The sequence below is a fragment of the Macrobrachium rosenbergii genome, chromosome 37 (genome assembly GCF_040412425.1).
Source record: "Macrobrachium rosenbergii isolate ZJJX-2024 chromosome 37, ASM4041242v1, whole genome shotgun sequence".
In the NCBI taxonomy this organism is placed as follows: Eukaryota; Metazoa; Arthropoda; class Malacostraca; order Decapoda; family Palaemonidae; genus Macrobrachium; species Macrobrachium rosenbergii.
The window spans coordinates 1,032,892-1,051,902 of NC_089777.1; the positions used below are offsets into that span (position 1 = coordinate 1,032,892).

At 39.1% G+C, this 19,011-nt stretch overlaps 2 long non-coding RNA genes across 2 annotated transcripts; one reads left to right on the plus strand and one right to left on the minus strand.

The window, feature by feature from the left end:
* Positions 1-3,195: 3,195 nt before the first annotated feature.
* On the plus strand, positions 3,196-4,995 carry LOC136825242 (uncharacterized). Its single transcript, XR_010849270.1, has 2 exons — positions 3,196-3,581; positions 4,894-4,995. It is a non-coding gene; the product is annotated as an uncharacterized lncRNA (long non-coding RNA).
* Positions 4,996-5,432: 437 nt separating this feature from the next.
* On the minus strand, positions 5,433-8,748 carry LOC136825241 (uncharacterized). Its single transcript, XR_010849269.1, has 3 exons — positions 8,422-8,748; positions 6,785-6,967; positions 5,433-6,110 (listed from the first exon to the last, which is right to left on the minus strand). It is a non-coding gene; the product is annotated as an uncharacterized lncRNA (long non-coding RNA).
* Positions 8,749-19,011: the final 10,263 nt, after the last annotated feature.

Genomic DNA, 19,011 nt, shown 5'->3' on the forward strand with positions numbered 1-19,011 from the left:
AAAACTGTCTCAGACAAATTGATCAGATTTGGGTGAAACTTTTCTTCATCAAACGTAAAACATACACCCTTCTGATTATCCTGTTTCAGGCTAATCTTTCCTTCACTATTATCTAATATTATTCCACATCTCCTCATTAACTGAAATGAGAGCAATACTTGTGCGGGAAAAAATCTGTCTTCTACAACTAGAAAACCTTCAATAAATTTGTGACAAAATATCTATTTCTAAGTTCACATTCCCCAGACTTTTAATCTGTTTCCCTGCTATTCCTTTTATTACTCTATTTTGACCCTGAATCTGAGTTTCTGTAAGGCCTAAAAATCTGGTTAAAGTTACAGGTATTTTATCAATTATATTTACAGTACTACCTGAATCAATGAGTACATTACATGTCTTTCCATTTATTGGAATCTTTATAATAGGCAGATCTTTTCTGTTTATTTCTTCCTCTTTCATGGAAAATACTACTTCTTTGCTATGTAAATAGGAAAATGCAGATGAACCTTCATTTCCCATTGTAACTGTTTCTCCTTTTTCTCTTTCATCACCTTGAAGGGATTTATTTTCTTTCCTCCGTAAAGGGGTTAATTGTCACTGACTGGATGATTTATTTATATTTAGGCAACTGTTACTTATCTCTATAATCTCTCTATTGGCTTCCTTAGTATTGAACCAACAGTATTTAGTTAAATGCCCAGTCTTTTTGCAAACTGCACAGATTTTAGGCTTTCTGCATTCATTAGTGGAATGATTGGTATATCCGCAGTTTTCACGTTATTTTTGGTCTAGCTCCTTGAGCTGAATTATTCTCTGGTTTGGAATTATTTGTTCGAATATTGACCATAATGCTAATTTCACACATTCACGTATCAAGGCATGCATGCCCACGCATGGGGAAAATTGGTAAAATACGTAAATACAACGTAAATACAATGTAACTGTACCGTAAATGCTATGTAAGTGCGCCAGTATGCGGCGTGACCGTTACGCACCACTCGCGTGTACGCCGGGAGCCACGAACCTTTCGACCTGCTTGAAACCACGCGTGGGTGTCCACGTCAACTGTCATTTAGTGTGGCCCGACCCCCACAGCGTGGCGTCAACCTTGTGGTGACCGTGCGGCCGCTAAGACCTTACCTGTGGTCCCACACCGCTCCAGGGTTCCTGTCACACACTGCGTGAGTCTCCGCATGGCATGGGAGTAGACGTGACAACCCTGCTGCACTGACCGCATTCACGATGATTTGGCAACACTTTGACCTGGGATAAAAATGCCAGGCGGTGCGCTTGCGGGTCAGTGCTTTCCCGAACAGCATCCTGTACTGCTCTCTCCGTCAGAGCCTCCGCCATCGTCCACTTCCAGTCAAGATGCCTAAGGGAGCTTTGTTAAAGTGGACAAGGAAGGGGGCCCTGAGAACCCCAGGAGCTCTGGTAGCTAGAGATGTTCCCTCTGTGAAGGCTCCTACAGTAGCTGGTGGTGCTACTGCCCCTTCAGGCAGCAGCGATGCCGTGGTGCTTCACCTTGAGGGCAATGAGCTCGCGATGTAGAGCAACCTAGAGGAGGAGGAGGAGGAGCTTGCCCTTGTCTATGAGAGCAACCCCGCCGCCACCAAGGACGCTGAGAACAATGGGGATGTCGATGACGACGACGATGGGACTCCTGAAGGAGCCGGTCCTACAGGTCAGGGCCAAAAGAAGAACCCCTCTGTCATCCTCTCTGAGGAGAACGAGAGGCTTGTTGGTGAGTGGCTGGAGAACGAGGCTGAGTTCATTTACAAAAAGGTCCTCACAGCCTACAAGGACAAGGCAAAGGTCTGGAGGGCCTTTGAAGAAAAGGGCCAGTCACTTGTTCATCCCGTTTTGGGCAGCTCACGGCAGAGTAGAGTGGCCAAGAGATGGGTAGACGGCTGATGGAACAGGAGAAGTGGATCCTGAACAGCTTCCACTTCCTGAAGCGCCACATATTGCGTCAAAGGAAGCCTGAGATGTTGGGACTTCCAATGGTATGTCTTACTTTATTGTTTCCATGCTTTATTACTGATTATATCATTATTACATAGTTTTCATTCATTCACAGTGCATTTCATCCCATTTTCTCACATATGTTCCTCCTATTTTTACAGTCTGCTCATGCCGCTACCGCCCTCCCTGCCCAAGCTCTGGACCTGCCTGCTGCTGTGTGTGCTCCTGTCCCTACACCAACTTCCTCAGTGTCCTCGGTTGGTGAGTTAAGAGGAAAGACCAGGAAAGCCCAAGTTATATATATCATGAAGCTTACAGTTTTCATCCAAAGCTTTTGCCCTGATTTGGCAGAACCTCCTTCATTCATTAGTTTTCCAATCACGGCTTTTTGTTCTTGCTTATTCCCCCCCAAAAGAGTTTACATATAGTACTAAGTTAAGTATACCTTAGTTTTACCAGACCACTGAGCTGATTAACAGCTCTCCTAGGGCTGGCCTGAAGGATTAGACTTATTTTACGTGGCTAAGAACCAATTGGTTACTTAACAATGGGACCTACAGCTTATTGTGGAATCCGAACCACATTATAGCGAGAAATGAATTTCTATCACCAGAAATAAATTCCTCTAACTCTTCATCAGCCAGCCGGAGACTTGAACTCGGGCCTAGCGAGTGCTAGTCCACAGCTCAATAGACTCGCCCAACGAAGAGCTCTACATATAGTACTGGATATCACTGATGATATGTCAAGACTTGAAAATATACTGTCATTATTCCATTGGACTTTAGCTATACAGTGCGTAAAAATGTCTTTGTAGTACAAAAGTAGAAATACTGTACCTGTATTGTACTCTGCTTTTATCAATATACATTCACTTGACAATCAAATATGACATTGCTGCTGTGAGTCTGTAGATCCTTATGACAATAAGCCACGCTTTTCACTATAGTTACAACAGTATTATACAGTATGAATACAGCGTTTATCTCCTGGAGAGCCATTGTATTTCAATTCAGCTTTTGCACGTGTATACTTCTGCTGTATTTCCACAATTGAGTATGGAGGATGCATGTGTTTCCTCCCCTCCTGTTGGGTTGGAATTTTCTTTTGCCTTCAGATCTTTGCATGTCCCCTTTGGGAAAGATTTTTAAAAATAAAATATAAGAGCTTTTTATCTTTTAGTGAAAATATTAAGATGAATATATCATGTTAAAAGAGAAAATTCAAACTGGAAACATACACAGTGTATCTTCTTTGAAGTAAAATAAAACTGTTGCTTTAGAGAAATCAGACCTTCAGAATATTTCAAAAGTTCTCCATTCTCTAGCCTCAAATGCAGGTTTATTCATGCCACTGGTGACTACTTAATCTTTGTTTCCAGGATTAGCATACCAATAAATTCTAAAATTCTTTTTTGTGCATGTGTGTGTGCGTTCACAGAACCTGCCTCTACCGGGTACAAACACAAGTAGCAGTGGAGCTATTGAAAGGCAGAGCAGTGTTAGTGGTAGTGTTGGTTCAGCTCCATCCTCACCAACACTTCCTCGTTCTGCGGATGGCCCACAGTCCCTTCATACGCAACCTCCAGCTCCATATGTTAATGAAGCCATTAAGAAGTATGTGGCCATTGCATTATTTATAATAGACAGTTTTCCTTGAATGTGGAGGACTTTTCATCATTACTTTAGTGGATTTGCATGATGCTTGCTTTTAATGCTTATTTTAATGTGGTATTAAGTGCATTTGGAAAACCTTCAGATACCGTCATTTAAGATTTACAGCTACTTGGAAATTTAAAATTATGTATTGGCATGCGAGAATAGATACATATTGGCATGTGAGAACAAATTATCAAAAGAAAATTTTAAAAAAATAAATGTAATTTTTAGAAATAAGCATATTTACCAAGCTCAAGAGATTTTGTCCGTTTATGTTTCCTTTCTGTGTTATGATTACTACTGCATCTGTGAAATTCTCATTATCTGTATGTGCATTTATCTTTAAATTTAATTCTTTTAAAGTGAAGTTTAGAATTTTATTCCTTTAGTAATCAAATTACCTGTGTCCTTTAAAAACCATCCTTTTTTTTATTGGAATGATTTCCTTTTTGTCCATTCCTTTTAAATGAGGCTGTCATTTATGTTGTCATTTTTTGTAGCTTCTCAGTGGGTTTTCCTTGTGCTTTGCATTGCATGATTGTTTTATAAATAAAATCACAATGCTTCCTTTAGTTAAAATCACATGCTATGTCATTAAAAATGCTATGCTGCTAATGGGTATACACGTACTGTACTACTTGAGGCTTAGACGTTCCATGCTGCAGCACCGTCATTCAGTTTACAACCACAAAAGAAGATCTCTTCCAACAGATTTCAGAAAGTATGTATGTTTAAGCAACGGCCATTACTATTTTTTTGTTTTCCCTTTTACCAAAAGTTACCTCAATCATTTTACTTTTATTACTACAGTATATTTATTTACATGCTTTTTCTGTTAATCATGTTTCTTTTATTATTGTATTTATTTACACATGTTTTTTCTGCTGACAGTTTACTCTTTCATATGTCTAACTTGACCTTTTATCCAGTCAACTTTAAGCTCATATTTTACTATAATTGATTATAAATTGAATATAGTTACGTTTCATATTTTAATAGTTATGACAAGTTCATATTTTAATAGTTATATGATCACATCACCTCCTTCACTATTGCTTGCTTGCATTAACAGATTATTTAATATGTTTTCAGTTTGTTTTAATATAGAAAATATTTTGTATAGGATTTTTGTCTTATGTACTGTATGCCTTTTAAGGTGCCATAGCATGATGTACTCCATTAATCAGTTTTTCATTTTTTCTTTTAATGCATGTCTGTTTCAATGAGAAATTGCACTTTTTTTTCCTTGCATGCTTTCACTTTTAAAAAGTTCCCTGATTTCTGTGCATCTTAAAAGGAAACAGCTGTATCGGGCGAGGACATTAGCAATAAGTGAATGCCGTGCTATTGAGAAGGAATTAACAATGGGATTGTAAGTGGAATGCTTTCTTTTCCAGATACAGTACTGTAATGCTTTAGTTTTCTTTGATATATTCCTTTTGACATGACAATGTCCTTCGTAGTCAGCTTACAAAAAAATGACTGAAATAAACTACTATTTGATGGCATATAAAAACCATTTTTCCCCAAGATGCAGATAAACATGGCTTTCTTGTGTATATGTAAATTTGAGGTACTTGGTAGGCTACCATACTTGTTTTCCAGTTGCCACAGACTCCTTAAGTTCTATAATATGTCAGCATTGTTTACCCAGACATTATCATTGTGGATACCTTTAGTTAAAAAGGAATTCCCATAAAAATTAACATAAGATGTTCTGAGGTATTTAAAAACAAAATATTGACTGGGCTCTTGACTTTAGATCAACAAAGGTGCTGTTTTCAAAAGCAATATTCAAATACAAATAAGTTTTAAAACATCTATTTCAACATCCCTACTTGCCCCAGGTAACTAACCTACAAAGAGATTGGTAAAATTTTTACATTATACCCACTCCTCACCTAATGACTATATTGTTTTGCATTTCACATTTACACCAGTAATAAAAAAATTACTGCCTTCAATAGGCTGCACATCTGCGTATAGCATTAATACTGCTGAGGCAAGAATATCACTCATTTTATCTAATAATTCTATTTATAATCTTTTACACTAAACCAAGTTTTAATTCATTAAATTTGCAAAAACCTTGATATGTATAACACTGAGTATGTCAAGAGTTAATCAGGAAATGCAAGGTTAAGAAAATGTCATTCATTTCAAATTATCTCTTGCACACTCTGCTTGTAGATGGATTGTTTGTACTCAAAAAAATTATTTTATTACAAACAACTGAGTTCCAATTAGCCAACACACTTTTTAGTATCTAGATACAAATATTAGTCATTCTTAATAAAGAACTAGTCTGTAGTCCTGCACTCACTCTTATAGAAAGCAAAAAAATTTTCTTGTTAATGTGCAGTTAGTGTAGGTGCTTCTTGTACACTTATGCATATTTTGGGAAATTAACTTGTTAATAATGCAGTTAGTTTAGGGTGCTTCTTGTACACTTATGCATATCTTGAAAATTAACTGTCTATATAACACCTGTGAATAAAAGATATTAATCCTCATATAATTAGAAGAATGTAGTTTCATAACTCAACAGTTATAAATGATATATTACTGAATAATTATAACATGAAAAAATTGTATACAATTTTTCAGACCGTAAGTTAGGCTGGGTCTCTTACATCCCTGCAGCTGCAAACATCCAATGCAAACTCTTTAAAGTAAAGCAAACATTGTATTGTATGGGATCGACAAAACTAAGCTAGGACAGCCTGAGTTGGCAATGGAATACACAAGTTTTTTAATACTCCCTAATGAAATCGGACAGGGGCCTTTTACATGCCTATAGGTTGTTATACAGTCAGAAATAGTATGCAATATTACAATAAGTGGGCAAATGTGAAGAGGACTAATTTTGAAGGCATTGTAAATTATTTCTTAAAATTATTCGAAGTATCTAATAATGTTCTCAGATTTTTTCTTTGCATTAAATTGGCATGACATTACTTCTAAGATTCCAGAAAAAATGTTCAATACTAATTATGCCTATGCAGTCAGATAAAATTGGGTTTTAGTGAGCACTTTTTATTTTAAAATTTGATTTAAAAAAATATATAACTTTGCATATTATAATTGCCGGATCCTAAAATCATCAAGTTCACCCTTAAAATTTTCTTACAGAAAACAAAAGCAGTGATCAAAGAACTCACAAGCTGAAGATCGTTTAAGAGGGGAACTCATGACTGTCTGTGGGGACTGCAAAGCCATGGTGCTACACATTCTTGTGTCTATCAGAGTGCGAAGGAACAACAAGCCAGTGGAACTTCAGCTCAGCATGAGTCTCAGCGTCATCATCTGCATCTCAACTTGAACCCCGTTTGCCATTAATGAAACTGAAGTAAACATAGTTTCTTTTAAACCAGCAAATGTGTATAGTGTGTAACACAATATTACAATTATTTAAGAAGTTGACTTTGAAATCCATGTGGCCAGAATATAATTTAAGGTAAAGCAAAATTTTGTATTTTCCCTTGACTATTACAACATAGAAAATTTAAAGCTTCAGTTTTCACATAACAGCTCCAAACCAGCTTATCTTTTTATCTCATTGCTTCATTGTTTTAGCAGCTTGTAGAACCAACCACTGCTTTTCTCTAAGATATATAACTATGTCATGTATACTATTCACGGTATTCTACATCAGAACCCAGTTATATAGCAAAGTATATTTAGATTTTTACTGTCAGTGTATGTTGTACCACATAACTTACACTATTGTCTTTCCACTGCACATATCTAGATACTTTCTCTTACTGAGGGCACAACTAGTGCATTACTAACTAGCATGTCAGATCTAAATACATCTATACTTTAGTGTTTCTAGGTTTGTGTCTTTTTTTTTTCATGTAATGTCCATTCTTACGTACTTGCCCTAGCAATTATTTTGACTTAGTTTTAGTATGGTCCTCTATTTTCGACATAGCAATACAACTCTTTCAATCGTCTATCTTTATATTGGTAAACTGTTTCTTGTACTGAGGATCAATGTAATGTTTGTATATAATTTCTGATCTTGTCTTGCTTGTAACCCTGTGATTCATGTGTTTCTGAAATGTGATACTTCTCAAGTTAGAAATGGTAAAGGTTAAATGTTGATAAAATATCTTCAACTCAAGTGATGTTCATAATGCAGACTGATGTTTGAGTATTGCTGTATATACTTATCAACTTTGTTTTTCAACCAAGGTCTCTGGAGCTGTCAGTGGAGATGAGAAGTTTGTAGTTAATTTGAATTCATAAGTGATAATAGTATTCTATCACAAGCTTGATTTGCTTAAATAAAATTATGAAATATATATATGAGTTAAGGTGAATGTAAATGCAGTTTGAAGTTCACTGAATTGTGTCTATACTCAGTGCTGTTAGAAATTTATGTTATATCAGTAAATTGTCTGTATAATCTTTGATGTACACAGGAGAGCAAAGGAGTAATGTCAGAGGATAAAATAATTAAGAAAGGTAGCTGTTTTTGTTCCACTGGATTGTGGCTTTAAGGCTTTTTTAGCAGAACCCCAGAAAAACTATAAAATCAATAGCTATATGTACATATATTCTCGTGTAATTCATTTATGCAAATATGATGATTTTACCTGATTTTTTTATCAAAACATTTTTCATAATCATATCCAAATATATAAACTTGTCTTTTGTTATTCATTTTCACTTGTGCCAATTAGATTATTAACATTGTTTTTCCAGGGTTCATTGCTCATTTAGCCAATGGGAAGACTCCCAACTCTACATAAGGTAATTATATATTTCTTAATAATTTGGATTGAAAACATACCATTGTAGTTTCCTTAAGGTTTCCAGCAATTTGTCTAGAGTAAGATAATAGACGAGACTCGAAGGAAGAGGAGTGCTGGAGAGCTAGTCGGGCAGTTCTCCATTTTGTACAGTAGGTAGATAATAGCCCTTATCCAAGTAACTTGACTTCATATTGAAGTCAGATGTTTGCATATCTTAAACTTGTCTATATCTTTCTCTGTTGAAATAATAGGAAAATGAACAGTGTGGCAGTAACTGCCAAAATAATGCAATACTCACCTGAATCTATCAAATAATTGCTATTGTACTGTACTATAACTGTCATTAACAGTACCCAGTATTTCAAATGTATTTATGCAAAGCATAGATATACTATTAGGTGTATGAAATGCATTTAGTTTCAAAACTCAACTCTATTAAGATATAGCAGATTTATGCTTTAGGTATTATTATAAACATCTGAACATGAAACATTTACACAAAGAGCATATCATTCCTAATTTGCATTCCTTATTTTTCAATGACATTTACTGTTCCTGCAGATGTGCTGTATTTTATTTTATTTGAATTGGAAACAACAGCAGTGCCTTAGTTATTTTGCCACTTTTCTTTTGAGGAGATAAATTATAAGCTTTTCTGTGAAACTACAAGGATATGAAAGGCTCTGGCACAATGTTGTTTACTGTTGTCTTTCCTCTATCATTGTAGCAAGGAACTGACAAAGATTACACTTCATATTAAATGACAGGAGTGTTATGTTTGTTAATTAAAAGTTCTAACTTATGTGATAACTCAGTTATTTCAGGAGAGAATATACTTCAATGAAATCTTTCAGGTGGATTAGACATAGAGAAAAATAACCTTATTTTTATTGATATATGTTTTGAGATTACAGTGTTTTGTTTGTGGTACAGGTTTACTGCTGATTTGTTTTTTACTCAGTTTTTATATTAAAAATAAATTGCCTTACATCTACAGAAACAGATAAATATTTAATGTATTTGAAAATGAGCTTTCAAAAGCTCAAAGTATGTTTCTTGTGTGTGTACAAAGTTATATATAAAATTTAATTTTGTTTCTTGTATATCTAGTATTAAAATATGTTCATACAAAAAACCTGAAAGGTACAGTATAATTTCACTAATTACGTGTAAATCTTGAAACTACAGTACCTTTATTTATCCCAGCTTTTCATTTTTGTTTCATCTTATGCAAAGTGTGTTTGCCTATGATAATTATGCTTTTTAACAACTTATACCAACATTGTATACTTTTTGGTTTAATTTTCATATTATAGCTTGTATATTACCTCAGGACTTGAATTCGTAGTTTTGTTGCTCCAAGTTAGCTTTTTTCATCTTTGTACAGTTACTTTTTCTTCTTTTACATTACAGAAGGCACAAACTCTTTAAAACAACTGTGTTCCCAGTTTCAAGTCCATATAAAACTTACTATAGTTTTGTTATCAAAAATATTATCACATGATGTTTTAGCCATACTGTTAATTTCATTGCTATTTCATGATTTAAACTGATAAAAGCCTGTTTATTTCAATCAAAAGTACAAGTAAACATCAGATTAGTTAGTTAGTTATAAATGATTTGTTTAACCAGACCTCTGAACAAAAAATTAAAATGGGTTACTGATATGTTCATGTTTTGATTAGTTATGGCTTTGAGGTACAGCTTTTGAAGACTGTTGATTGCTGAAATTGTCCAAACTCAAGTACAGTACTAAATGTCTGTGATAATGGTAAATTATAAACTGAACAGAGAAGTTTGCATTTTTTCTTTTGTCTTAAAAAATTACACCTGTGTATAGCTAGAAAGTTTTTAATAATTCTGTTGTTCCATTAGCCTGTTTTTAATCATGCAGCTCATCATTAACAATTCAGCTGCAGTTTGCTGAAATTTATTTTAAATTGGGCTTGAGCTTGGGAATACTGTACAGTACTTTACTATATTATGATATGACAGTATTTTTGTTTAAAAATAATTTTGTTACCATAATACTGTAGAATGCTCGTTATTATGAACCCTACTGATAATATCAAAAATCCCCATTAATAAACATAATTTTTGATAGACTGAAAAGATTAGTTCTAGGAAATTTATTTCTGGTTACCATTTTCAGTATCTGTGATATATGTACAGTCTACTTTTAATTTGGTTTATTTTAAAATCTTAGTGCTGTAATATATGTTCATATACAGCTTCAAGGCATAATTTTAACAATAGAAAATTGGAAATTTTGAATCTGTTTTGATAGCTTTGTTTTGCATAAAATTGTTATATATGGTCAGGATATTTTGGATGAGTACTGTAAGATGTGTAAAATTGGCTTTCTGTACTAAGTATTTTGCTTATGTTGGTACTGTACTTACATATGTATTACTTGTAATTTGCAGAAAACTTAAGGGAATTGATTTTCATGTTTTAACTGGTTAAAATTTATTGTTGTGTACTTTGACTTGATACACTTTGTGGCAGCATACTTGGCATTATCTTTATGTCATTTGTGGGATTTTATAATGAACAGAATTCTTGTTTTCTTGTGTTTAGCGACTAGCAAAGGTTTTTGTAGGTTACAGTAACCAAGTGGTAGGCAAAATGCTTGCTACTGTTATTTATATGCTTTTTATTCTTATAATTAAATGTAGCTTTGGCAACAGCATTCAAACTCTCATCATAATTCATTAATCTTTGATTCAATCTGAGCTAGGACTTTGAAATTTAAAAATTTTTGGCCAACTTCTGTCCATGTGCAAGGATTTTGATACTTGATAAAAACCTACAAAGTTATAAGGAGTTACTGTTTCTCTTATTCTTGCTGTCCCACAGTATTTGGTCAAAAAGGCATAATATGTTTGGGCTTCTATGTTTTTGCCTTACTGAGTTTAATCTAAATATACTTGAAGCATCTTCAGAGAAAGTTTCCCTAACTTTAAATTGTTAAAACTTTCTCTTAGTCAGTTCTCCTAGTATTACTTATTTTGTGAATTTTTTTTTACTTCCAGTCCTAAAATGTGTACAAAGTAAAAAGTGAATATAGTCATTGTAAATATTATAGACTGGTTTGGATTTAAGTATAAATCAAGTGTTATGTCATAAAAAGTAAACAATGGCTTCATTTGTTCTATCACAAGCATTACAATTAGAAAATTTTATAAACAAATTTTTATAGAACTGAAAGCTAAAAGCTATGTAAAGGATATTACAAAAAATATATTTCCCAGCTGCAATATATGATCTAAGTGAAAGTCTACAAAAGAATGGTGTAAATATGACATACAGTTATCATACAGATTTTCATATAAGCGGATGCTATCTTCCATAAAAATACAGTCTGTACTAGTTTTCATGCAACACTTCTTAAGCTAAGGTCAGTAAGAACACCAATGCTGAAATGAGATGATGTGAATAAGACTACTACCTATACGAGATCTGACACTGTGGTATGACAGAACACCCAACTAGATTGATTGCCTTATTATTCCAGAAATGGTACAGTGAGAGGCCTACAAGATGATAAAACACATCAAGAGTGGTTACAATGCCAAAAAGTTTTGATTGGGAATGAGATGAGCCTCTTCTGGGAATAGAAGAATGTACCAGGAATTCATGGCTGCTAAAAACTGTATCATCTTTGCTTTGGTTTCAAACACTGAAGACATGAAACTCATAGCCACTTTTATTCTAAAGAGAATCCATGGGCATTCAAAAGAAAGTATCAAAAAGTACTGTACAGCCTGTAAGCTTGTGGATGACAGTTGCCATCAAAGGTGCTACCTATGGCAAATGAAGAACACAGTTCAGCTCATCAATGCTATCCTGCCAGGACGGCAAAAGAGCTCTGGAAGAATTCAAATATGGAGACTGCATTAGACTATAATGTTTGTGCCTAGTAAACTGCAACCACAATGTTAATGAGCATGTGGAGGAAATACAACCTGAATGCATCTAAATCTCATCAACTCTCATTCTGTTCAGAGTAAGAGCAGCACCACAGCATCTGGCCCCCTTAGGTTCCTAACAAATTGCTGCTGGGTGGGGGCACTTCAAAGAACAATAACCCAGACAAGATTTATAACTCGGCACTAGGTAGTTCTAAACTATATCAATGCCTTCCTCACATCAAAAACAACTTTTTTCATTCGTTAATCTATCCAGATTAATCTTTGGTGAACAATCCCTTTGCCATTTAGACTACGATTATGATCACTCGTATAACATGAAGGAGGCTGAGTTTCAGCAGCATGGCCCCTCAACTGTCAAATTCAAATAGCCAACAAAATGAGTTACTTTGACAAATTAAAGAAAGCAACTAGTTGGTTGAAACAACACCAAAAACCAGTTAGCAAGCTATCTGATACTTAAAACTATAAACAATACTGTGAAAGTAACAAAATCTGACAATGAATAGTTTTAGTTTAAACGGTACTATTTTATACTACCCAAAAATGAATATGAACTTACACATAAAAGACTATATTAGACTTCAGAGAAGATATAACACACAAGATAGCAAAATCTAAATCCACAGCAAGAAAAACAAAGTACTGTAATAGAGATTATACTCAATGAAATCTTGCTTTAAAACTTAAATTTCTAGGTCAAAACAGATCTGAGAAATATGCAACAAACTTCTTTAATGCAAAAATTATGCTAACATAGGCACACAACAAAAATGAAACAAGGACAGAAAATATGCATGCTGTGGATCTAGCAATGGGGCAGTGCAATGGAATCACCACTGAGAGTCAACTGCAGTTAAAGCCTGGTGAAATTCCATTCTATGTAGACAACATAACTAAAACTACTACAAGATACATATACAAATATAACTAAAACTACAAGATAAGACAGCTATGGTCATAAGAGTGTGAGAGGGTGTGAAAGAAAGAGCAGGTAGACAAGTACTGCTAATTTATTGAGGAAGCGACCGCTTAAGCGGCGTGCATGGATGTCGGTGTATACGTAGACATCAGTACAAAATTTACTAGTGACCTGAGGTCAAAACTATTTCTCTACACAAAACAGGACAGGTACATATAGATAACAGGATGATTAACAATAGCTGATTAGACAAAAAATACTCTGACACATATACTGTACTATGTATAAGGGCAAATGAACAGGTAATAAATGTACAATTACATAATGATAATAAGGTTGAGTACCACGACCTCGGGTCAGCTGTGAAGGCACCGTAGAAAATGGGAGGTTCATCATAGAGAACCCGTTGAGCGGGGACTTTACAATACTCCCCAACAAGACGTGGCAACGCCTGATCAAAGCAGGTATCTGCTTGGGCGGCGGAGAGGGCCCCGCCTTCGATGTCAGCTGAAGTGCGTTCAAGTTCTCCGGTGCCCTGCAGATGGAAGTGATGGGTTGCTCTCCTGGCCAGGCCCGGGGCCTTCTGGGGCGCCCACAAGGTCTTCTTGTGGGTGGGGCGGGCTGAGGGGCACCGCTTCCTGCGGGGGACTTTGGGAAGTGCCCTTGACTTCTTCCTCCAGGAATGCGGGCTTGAGGCGGTCTACCGACACCCAGTCATCCTTCCCGTGGATGGCCACCCGGAATGCCTTTTTGTTTCTCTCCAGTATGAGGAAAGGCCCCTGTAGGGCCTGGTTAAGGTGGGCGTCATGCATCGCTCCTGATGAAGACGTGGGTGGCAGAGGTGTAGACCGGGAGGCATGAAGGGGGACATCCTGTTGGTATATGTCCGCCAGCAGGGGGCGAACTTCCCAACCCTGTCGCGGAGCCTCTTGTGTTGTTAGGTTGTCCCGGTCCTCCGTGATGAGTTTGCCTGGGACTACGAGGGGCTCCCCATAAACCTTTTCTGATGCGGACGGGTTGCCGTTGGCTCTGGGGGCAGTCCTCAGCCCAAGGAGGACCCAGGGCAGCTGGTACTTCCAGTTGTCGGCAGTGCAACGAGCCATGAGGAACGCCTTCAGGGACCTGTGGAACCTCTCCACCATTTCATTGGCTGCAGGGTTGTAGGCGGTGGTGCTGTGGTGAGTGGTGCCCAGCAGGCGTGCCAGGACGGTCCACAGCTCAGACAGGAAGGCTGGGCCCATGTCCTGGTTATATGGTCCAAGACACCGAACCGGCTGATCCAGCTGGAGAGGAGGGCCTCAGCAAACACACTGGGGGTGGCTTCTTCCATGGGCATCACTTCAGGCCACCTGGTGGAGTGGTCGACGACTGTTAGAAGGTATCTGACTCCTCCTGATGGGGAATAGGACCCACTACGTCGACGTGGATGTGCCAAATGTCTCCCCGGCTGGGGAAAGTCGCCCACCCGATTCGGTTGTGCCGCCCTACTTTGCTGGCCTGGCAAGCAGCTTGGCTGTCGTCCTGCCGGAGGGGTGGGACAGTCTGTGGATGATGTCGAAGACCAGCCAACGACGGGAGGCGGGCACCAGTGGGCGGGGGTGGCCAGTGCTTGCGTTACTCAGCAGTGTTGGCCCCCAGGGCGAGGGGCACGTCCTTCCACTTCAGCGATGTGATGGCGGTGCGGTAAGCTGGAATCTCTGGGTCGGCAGCCTGTTCCCAGGCGAGGTCCTCACAGTCGATCCTGAGCTGCACTGCATTGATTTCCGATCCTCGAGAGGGCGTCGGCTACTGGGTTCTTCCTGCCTGAGAGGTACTTGATGGTGCAGGTGAACTCCACGATGGCTGTGGGGTGTCGCTGCTGCCTGGAGGACCATGCATCCCCAGCTTTGTGAAGGCATGGACCAGTGGCTGGTGGTCCCCCCAAATTGTGAAGGGCGTACCCTCCAGGAGTAATTTGAAGTGGCGTACCGCCTGGTACACCGCGAAGAGTTCCCTGTCGAAGGTGCTGTAGCGGGACTCGGTGGGGCTGAGCTTCCTGCTGAAGAAGGCGATGGGCTGAGGGGCTCCGTTGGCGACCTGCTCCAGGGCGGCCCCACAGGCGATGTTGCTGGCGTCCGTTGTTAGCTGGAGCGGGCGCTGGGGTCCTGGTGGGCTAAGGCTGTTGCCTTGGCGAGGCAGCCTTCGTCAGGAGAAGGCCCGTTGCTGGTCGGGGCCCACACTAAGGTCTTCGGATGACCCTTGGGGATCTCCGTCGGGGGGCCATGGTGTCGCGACCCCAGGGATGAACCTCCTGTGATCGTTGACCATCCTGAGGATTCTTGTATGCCCTGGACGGAGGTAGGGTGGGAACCTGATGATGGCCTCGACTTTCGATGCAACTGGGCGGACGCCTCCGGGGATATCTCATGTGGCCCAGGAAGTCAACCTATCAACGCCAAGGTGCACTTGTCAAACCTGGACGATGAAGCCATTCTCCTGCAGGTGCTGCAGGACCTTCCAGATGTGCTGAAGGTGTTCTTTGTGGGACCTGGAAAAATTAGGATATCATTGACGTACCAGGCGCAGAAGTTCAGGTCCCCAGGATGCTGTCCATCAGTCTCTGGAAGGTTGCCCTTGCATTCCCTCAGGCCGCAGGTGGAGAAAGCGAAGGCGTAGGACCCAAGAGCGTGATGATGGCAGTTTTGGGGATGTCCTCTGCAGCTACTGGTACCTGGAAATATGATTTTAAAAGATCTAGTTTTGAAAATATTTTGGCCCCATGGAAGGAGGCCGTAAGGTCTTGTATGTTTGGTAGAGGGTAGTGGTCGGGTTCTGCAAGGTTGAGCCGCCTGTAGTCACCGCATGGTCTCCAGGAGCCATCCGTTTCCTGCACCATGTGAAGGGGAGGCCAATGGGCTGGGGCCTTCCTGCATATGCCCATATGCTCCATTTTGCCTTCTTGGCCTCCTGAAGGCGCTGGTGGGGAAGCCTCCCGAACTTTGCGTGCGTCAAGTGGGCCCCTTGTCTTGATGTGATGATATATCCTGTGTTTTAGCGGGGGCTCCGGGGACCTGACGGCTCGGGTCTGAATACCTCTGGGAATTCCTTCAGGAGGCAGGCGTATTGGTGGAGCAACGGAACAGACTGTGGGCACCCTGGGGCCCATGGAGACAGGGGCAGGGACTGGCAGGACTCGGTGTCAAGCAGGCGTTTGCGGTCGACGTCGACTGCCAGTAGGGGGAGGATGGGGACCCATTGGCGGCTGTCAGGAGGCGGCCAGGTCCGGCGGGCGTCTGCGATCCTCTGGAAGAAGGGGAACACTGACCGCATTGCCCCAGTGTCGATCAGCATCATCCTGCTGGAGACAGTGTCGAGCGTGAAACCTACTGGTGCGGGTCTCGACGAGAGGCCTTTAATTCTTGGAAGGTGGCAGGGCTTGTGGTGGACGTCACCCACAGGCGACCTTTCTGTATATCTCCTCGGTAGGGCATTGATAGCGATGTCCGCCTTCAACACCGTCAGTCAGGCCCTGCCACCCTGGTGCCCCTCGACCCTGTAGAGCCAAGACGCCGGGTTCTGATGGGTGAACGGTGGCAGTTTTATGCTGAGGGCAGCCTCAGTTGGTCCGTCAGGAGGGGCATCGGCGGGAGCGGGTACTGGCGTGGAGGAGCGTGTGGGTTTTGGCGTGGAGGAGGGCTCGAGAGGGGGGTGGCGTGAGGGAGACATCTGCCTCCAGAATACACGCTTGGGAGTGTGCCGTGTGGGTCCGCTGAACGACGCCTGTAATTTGCGAGGGGTCGGTACACGCCCAACGCTTTGTTAGAGCGCCCGTGAATTAAGCCACGGTTTACACGCTTGATAAATTGTACCGTGGCGTGTAAACCGTGTTAGAGCTGTTAGGGGTGTGGGGTGGTTCATCAGGCCAAGACTAAGTCACCCGTTTGGGTCCGTTAATGGCTCCGGGAACCACTCCGGGTCACCACTGTGAGAGGTGCGAAGAAAGAGCAGGTACACAAGTACTGCTAGTTTATTGAGGAAGCGACCCTCTTATATAAGCGGCTTGCGGATGTCGGTGTATATGCAGACATCAGTACAAAATTTACAAGTGACCCGAGGTCAAAATTATTTCTCTACAAAACGTACCTATAGATAACAAGGATGATTAATAATAGTTGATTAGACACAAAAATACTCTGACACATATACTGTACTATGTATAAGGGCAAATGAACAGGTAATAAAAGTACAATTACATAATGATAATAAGGCTGAGTACTGCGACCTCGGGTCAGCTGTGAAGGCACCTTAAAAACGTGAGGTTCATCATAGGAACCCGTTGAGCGGGTACTTTACAAAGAGAAGCAAATTAGAACTGAAAGTATGGGGTTTCACAATGCCTCCACAAATTTTACATACAAAATAGGTGCTAACAAAAATACTGCACTGCAAGTAGCAGCATGGGAAATAATAATCAAGCAATGCAATCACCAAATAATTCCATGGAAAATAATAAAGTAAATATTAAGAAAAAATCTTTAAAAAATATATATAAAATGAAAATAAAGTACTAAAAGAACATCCAGTAACAAAAGGTAAAACATCCAACACTAGAGTTATAAAATACAGATCAAAACATTCATTCAGATACCAAACAAGAATAACAAACAGTTAATCATTGTAACCTGGCAACTTCTAATCAAATTTTCAATCCATATATCCATTCTTCTTAGTATGAACATCATAAAAAAGTTGGTTTAATCTTTGAATTTGCCAATTCATTATTCAACAAAACCTGTCATTATTATTGTTATTATTATTATTATTATTATTATTATTATTATTATTATTAAAGTAGATAAAACCTATCCATATGGAACAAGTCCACAAGGGCCATTGACTTGAAGTTCAAGCTTCCAAAGAATATATGATGTTCATTAGGAAGAAGTAAGAGGAAGTAAAGGGAAATACAGAGACCCCCCCCTTACTAAAAAAGGAAAATAAATTAATAAATACGTAAATGGATAAAAATATATTAAAAGCAAGGATAGTATTAGGTAGTAATGCATTGCATTTTCGCTAAATTTCTGAAGTTCCAACTGTACTAACAATGAGTTTTTAAGAGACAGAAAAACACTAACATGAACTGGTATGTGATCTGGTCTTTGAAGTTGCAGCTTTTGGTGCTTTATCAGCATCCTCAATTTCAATATCTCCTGGGTAGAATTTAACATTTCAACAACTACAACAACAACATAATTTGGTGGATGAAAACTTCATGGACTGAGGGGCTATTAAACAGTTCTTGAGCCACTGAAAAAATTAAATTTCTCTATCATAAAAGAGTTAAACAGCTTTTTCTTATAAATTCATTTTTGTTACAGTTCTTCATGTCAATTCATCAATCATATTGACCTCCATGACTCCCATACAAGCTTCCTGATCCCTAAAAAGAACCAGCAGTACATGCCACCCTGGACTTCATAGTAGGAACAATACTATTATTTGTACAGACTGGCTCCATAACAGTGAGAACAAGTTGCTGGAAATGTAGAATTCAACATATGATTGGTGGGTTTCTATGAAAAAAATATGAAACTTGTACAAAATCATCGATCATAGTAAGCAAAGCTGCAATTAAGGAAGGAGGTCTACAGGTTACAATACAGTGGTAGAGCGGTCAAGCAAAGCTCTTGGAGACAGACAGTGGTTAGAATTTAAACAAGAAGCTACTGAAAAAAAGGAAATATAGATGCAACTGAAATATCCATGCCAAAACAAACATACAACAGATATAT